This window comes from Abrus precatorius, unplaced genomic scaffold (genome assembly GCF_003935025.1).
Source record: "Abrus precatorius isolate BTA unplaced genomic scaffold, Abrus_2018 Scaffold2, whole genome shotgun sequence".
In the NCBI taxonomy this organism is placed as follows: domain Eukaryota; kingdom Viridiplantae; phylum Streptophyta; class Magnoliopsida; order Fabales; family Fabaceae; genus Abrus; species Abrus precatorius.
In genome coordinates this window covers 6,269,756-6,276,426 of record NW_020874362.1, presented here as the reverse complement: position 1 = coordinate 6,276,426, position 6,671 = coordinate 6,269,756, and the positions used below count along the sequence as shown (strand labels likewise).

Below are 6,671 nucleotides of genomic sequence, written 5' to 3'. Positions count from 1 at the left end.
AGTATCAGTTGTTTGTTTATCAAAAGAGTACATAGCTAAAAGAATACTTAATTGATTTCATGAAAAAGTTTTTTCTTGCATTGAAATATGTGTTTTATGGTCCCTACACGTCAACATTAAGCAACTCAAACTCAATTTCACTCCAATGGTAAGAAATATCAAGAAATTCACCTTTTATATATTTTATTTCCAAAAGAACTAGGCAAAGCAGATAGAGGTGTCGCCATAGAGATGAGACCGCCCATGAGAAGAAATCGTTCTTTATATTAAGAATATATATTCTATTTAAGAAATTGCAAATGTCATGTCAGATTGGTCCAACAGTGAAAAAATACAATACTTCACATCTCATTTTAAGAAATTATGCATGAAACGGTTGTTGGAGATGGCCTTAGATCATTGGAGATTCAACTTTATTTTTAGGTAATAGAATGTTATGTCTCCTTTTATCGTCTAACTTCTTATCCATGTTGCCCCTATTAATCAATGAGAAAAAACGCAAGTTGAGAACGTAATTACATAAGCTTCTCTAGTTCAAATGATATTAAAACTTTAGACCAACAATGCAATTCGTATCTAATAACATTAATATATGTTCATAAATTTACTTATATAAAATCTATTCACAATAAATTAACTTAACAAAAGTCAGAGCATAAAAATTAAATCCGTAAATTTCTCTCCCGGGGTGATAGATAAGTTTGACGAAAAATGGCATTCCTGTGATTTAAGAAAGATTAAAACTAAAAAGAAGATTGAATATGCACGATTTTTAAGGGTTACTAAACAAATTTTTAAGAAAGTTAAAAATAAACTAGCATAATGTAATTTGTAAATAAACAAATTTCGAATATCAGTATTTACTTTTAATGTGCTAATTTTGCAATGCGTGCTGAGCATGGCCCGATTAGGCAACAACAATGACTGGAATGCTAAAACTTCACTGATCCTAGGATCTTTGACAATGAACATACCATATCCTAGACATGAAAAATACTTGAAGACACTATATATAATATATAAATAAAGTAAACTCAACCAATCAATTATTTGCACATTATTGTTTTATATTAAATAATTAAATAAATTAATGCCTCATATAATTAGTTTACATGTGTTGATTATGGATTAAATATATTTACACAAGTTACATAGACTATTTTACAAAGAATTTTCCTCAAAACACCTAGATTATTACAATTTACAACATTATCACACAATAGTATGAGGTTCAAATAAAAAACAAGTTTTGTAAGAGCAGCATATCTTAGATACGGGCTCCTCTTTTGGTACAAAGGAGGGGGGAGCTAAGCCCCAGTTAAATATTGACTTTATACTCAATTGGAAACAGTACTTTCATTTGGACCATATTAAGTTGACAAAAACTTAATGCTTAAATTTCAACAAGATAATGACAGAGTAAAAAGAGCTAGTCACTTGGAAAGAAAAACAATGACCAAAGGAAAGTTGTGGGTCATTTAATTTTATAATTATATTTCATGTTCTAGTTTTAATTATAAAATTATCACCTTATTTTTATTTGATTTCCTATTTGTAGAAGTTGGTATAAGAAATAATGAAAATAGAAAAACAAAACAAAAGCAAGATCACATGACTAAAGTATGCTTACCTACTCTCCTGCATCATCCATGAGACAGAGGATGTAACATTTAGTTTTTTTTACCATATCTTTACTTAGATTAGAAATGAGTAATACATATTGCAATTCATAGATATATACCACATGAAACCATAAGAAAAGCATTAAAAACGAACAGCTATCAGATATGAGGGGCAAACGCAATATTGAGTTTGTTTCCTCATCAAATATGATGATTAGTTCCAATTTACAGGAGTTACTATGCGTTGAAATGGGTCCCAGATTCTCCAAATGACTATCCATATCTTCATTTTTGCTTTGAAAGGATAATGTCTACTCTAATTTTGTGAACTCATTACCAGCTATTATACTTTATCATCATGAAACCACCACCTTGTCTCTTTGGGAGATCTTCCATTTCTGCAATTCTTTACATAGCGGTCATTATCTTCAGGGCGTTGCTGCATAATAGACCAAGTTAAATTTGTTAAATAAGTATAGATACAAAGGCCCATTGGGTGATAGAACACACCTGAATTCACATGTAACTTAATTACATGTCATATATGACCCAAAAAAACTGTATAGATGTCCTTCAAACATCGGGATTATTGTAGTTGCTAGGGTGCATGCACACTGGAGCGCCACATAGAAACTTTGAAATTAAAGAACATGTAAAACAAATGAAACAGTAACTAGAATAGATTCACACCTTTACAGTTGAGCTTGAAAGCATTGAGAGAATGCTGATGCATATAGAACTGACTGTCATGGCTGGGGACCATGAATCATATAATATATCTGCATAATTTCATAACGCACATCAAATTTTAGCTTGTTGCCAGAAAGTGGGTTCAAATCATACACTATATTTGGCTACCTACCTGTGAGCATAATAGACAAAAATTCAACGGGATTTTTCAGTTATCTTCTCTCACAACATGACATGTCTCCAAGAGAGTGATAGAGAGAACTATTCTCTAAACAGGGTATTGTACTAATGCCAGATGCTATGCTACTAAAAAAATAAACCACATGATACTGTTTATCAATATCTGGAGACTGGATAAGAAGAGCTTGAAGGAATAAAGGAAATAACAACGCATTGTAATTTCCATTCCCACTGTATGTTGTTACCCTTCTTAATAGTTCCATCTCAATTAATATGAAAAAAAAAGAATCCAGACAAAAACATCCCAATATAATCAACTAGCACTTTTCAAATAAGCAAAAACAGAGAAAATAACAAAGATCAATTGACTGAATATTGGCCAACCATGTAAAGTTAAACATCCATCTTCCATTTAGAAAGTCTCTTAAACACTTTGTAGTAATAACTGTCATTCAATTCCTCCCAGAACTCATCGGGAGAAACAATAAAACAAGAAAAGAAGCTCCATACAAAAATTCAGAAGAAATTCTTATGGATTCTGAGAGAAATAAACCCAGCCAATCAAAACATGTGACACAGAAATTGAATCCATGCAATCAAATTAACTGTTTAATAAACTCTAGCGAGATGTATCCTTCCATGAATACATAATAATTTCTCCAAATTTACCCTGCAGAAGCGTAGACACTCATAAAGATGATTATTAAGGTTAAAATATAATTTTAAAAATGCAAAACAAGATATGCAGGTAATGCAAAGGAATGCACGACCCAAATTTCCAACCATTCCCGACGCCCATTTAATGTTTTCCTAAACCCTGCTCAGTTACACTCAATTCACAATGCTACCATATTCAAAATTGAAAAATCACAGGAAGACATACATTTGCACAAAATAAAAAAGCCATTCGCTAAAAAAGTTTCACTCGCTCCATACATTTTCTACGGTTAATTAACTTCTAAAACATAGGCTTCAATATTCAATTTCAGGAGTGAATTTTTATTTTCAATTTCAAATCCATCAATCACTCGCAAATTCTTAGCAAGTAATAACAAATTCATAAATGACACTAAATTCATAACAGAACCCTGCAATGAAAGGCTGTGATAGAACATCCAAAAAAAAATAATAATTAATAACAACGATAACCAAGGGAACATCATTATATAGAATAAATAAAATTAGACGATGAAACAAAGAGTGAACGACACAACATACCTAAACAAATATGTCCGTTACTATAGATATGGGGATGCAACGGAGCGGGATGCAAAAAAATGACCTGTTAAAACCATAAGAAAATTAGTTACATAGCGGTAAGAAAATCCCATTACTTGTTACTGAATACTAACCTGTGGAGCTTCCATTGGGTAATGTTCTGGAAAATCCACCTCAAGCTGGTACTTCTCATTCGTATAAAGTGTCCCAGGAGCACCCGTCACTTCAATAACCCACCTTTCACAAACATAAAAATAATCATAGAAAAATATACAAAAAATAAAAATAAAAATATGATTTTCAAAAATGCAAAATACCTTTGGAGATTATCGGAAACTTTGTAGTTGAAACCAGTAGGAGGGTTGAGCTGCCACTCCACGAGCTCTTTCTGGAGCCTATTGCAGGCAATCTTACTCAGATTCTGAACACCATTTTGATGCAGTGATAGTTTCAACAAAAAGAATGAGAATGAGAATGAAAATGAAGAGACCAATAATTGTAATTGAGGAAGTTATGGGGCAAACCTTGCGAGAGGAAGTTGAGGAGCTGGTCATGGCTTTCGGCGCGCAGTGATGAGGGAGAAACGTCAAATGTGAAACGACGAAGAAGAAGAAGAAGCTTTTCGACGGAAGAGACAAAGGGAATCGGCGACGACGGTTTCTGTTCTGTCACATTGACTCGTTAATTTATAATATAACCGAACCATCCTCTTTCTCATTTTAATTTTAAGTATAATTGTTTTTTAATTAGGCAAATACTATTAAATGCTTTAAATACTATAAAAAAATTAAAATATTTTATTAAATATATTATATATTTTTCAAAATTTTAAAAATATGTCTAAATTACTTTTTAAAAAATATTTATTTATTAATTTCTTTACTAATCACATTACCTTTTATTTATAGTAAGATATATAATATATGGCAATGTTGTAATTAAATTCCCTTGAACATAAAGAATTCTTTATGATGTTAAAAATAAAAGAAAGGATCATATTCATTAATTATCAATGTTGTATTAAATAAGAAATTAATGAATAAAAATATTTAAAAAATTTTAAAATTATATTAAAAATTTTGGCACAGTTATATTATATTAATAATACTTTTTATAAAATAAAATTATGCTATTTAGTAACAAAGATAGTCATGTAGCGTCAAGTTAACGCTTAATAAAATAAATCCTTAATATTTAATCTACCACATCTAACATATTGTTATACTAATTTGATGGAAATTAATGGAGAGGTTAAGATTTTTTAAAAGATTTTAGAAATTGATTTTTTTTATCATAATTTTAAAAACTAACCAGATGAGTGCCTATAATTTTACTGATAAAATTTTAGAGATGTATAATGTAAAAAATAAAAAAAAGTTATACTAATTGTGTATCTAACTTAGATTCATATTAAATATATTAATTTAAAAATAAATAGATTATATTAAAATGCAAATTTATTTCACATTTCTTTCAAAACAATTAAAAAGATTTAATATAATGCATTCTTTACTTAATAGGGAAATTTTATTTCAGTTGTCTTTATATTTTGAAAGAACTCAACTAATCACTAACACGTTAGTAAAATCCTTTAAAAATATTTTATATTTTGTAATTAAATTTATGGTTCTATTTTAGATTTATGGGTAATATATGTTATGGGAAAAATAAATATTAAATGAATTTTGTATTTTTAATATAATAATGTATGTTTATGAAAGATGTTTTTCTATTGTTTTTGTTCTTTTGAAACTTTAAAATAAAATGAATTGCTTTATTTTAAATTATGCACTTATTTCTATTAATTTTTAAATATTTTCCACACATGTGATAAATGAGAGAAATTTAAAATAGAAATTATATTAAACAGTTAAAAATAATTTAAAAATTAATATATTTTTAATTGAATTTAACTTTAATACGTTGTTAAATAATTGAAATAGACGTAGAATTTTTTACATTAATTATTATAAAAACTAATAATTTTCACTCCTATCATAATCTATTGAATGATAATATAAAATTTTTACACTTTTACATCATATAAAAGAAATTCTATTTATTCTCTAAAATTATATTAAAAAATTAGTTTTCAAAATTAATAAAATTAGTCATTTTTACTCATGAAAATTTAAATATTTATTAGTTCTAAATTTCTGAAAAAGATTTTTTAATCTTTAAAATGATAAAAAAATTAATTATTTTAATCCTAAAATTACAGATATCATTTAATGTAGTTCCTAAATTTATATGTACCATTTAATTAATTTAGTCTTTAAAGTTAAGAAATAAAATTTTAGTACTTAGCCTTCTCAATTTGTTTTATAGCAGTAACATCGTGTTCGTTTTATGAATTTTAACTCCATTGTAAAATGTCATTAGATACGATGATGGAACTAGAAATTTGAAGTTTTGGGGACAATATTAAAAATATAACATTCTACTTTTGAAAACTTTGAATATTTTTTTTCATTTTAATATATCAAAAGGTTGTAATATTCTTTTATTAAACAATCAAAATCAGTGTAAACAAATAAAGATTGTTTGTAACTATTAATATATTAAAACATTTGAGAAGTAAAATACAAATATTGAGTAAAAATTTGAAATAATAAACTTTAAACTTAATTAAAATAAAATTAAATTAAAAAATTGATGGTAACTAAAATTAAATATAACGACATACGTAGGAAAGACCTTTTTATTTAGTAAATTTTTTTATACCAAATTAGTAAAGTGATTCCTTTGAATTGTTTTTCTTTTTATTTAGTTGATATATAAATAATAAGAAATTGAATTAGAAATTAGTTGGTTAGATAATTAGGATTTTTATTTGATATGAAGTGTCATTTAATTTCATAAAAAAAAGATTTATTAGTCCAAATCTCAAGGAGAATTTGGATTAAAAGATATTCATTAGGATAACTTAACTTATATGATAAAATTGAGTTGACATCTAAT

General features: G+C 27.3%; 1 pseudogene; it reads right to left on the bottom strand.

Annotated features, from left to right (window-relative positions):
- Nucleotides 1-1,821: 1,821 nt before the first annotated feature.
- Nucleotides 1,822-4,394, bottom strand: LOC113858681 (annotated as a pseudogene).
- Between the last annotated feature and the right edge of the window lie 2,277 nt (nucleotides 4,395-6,671).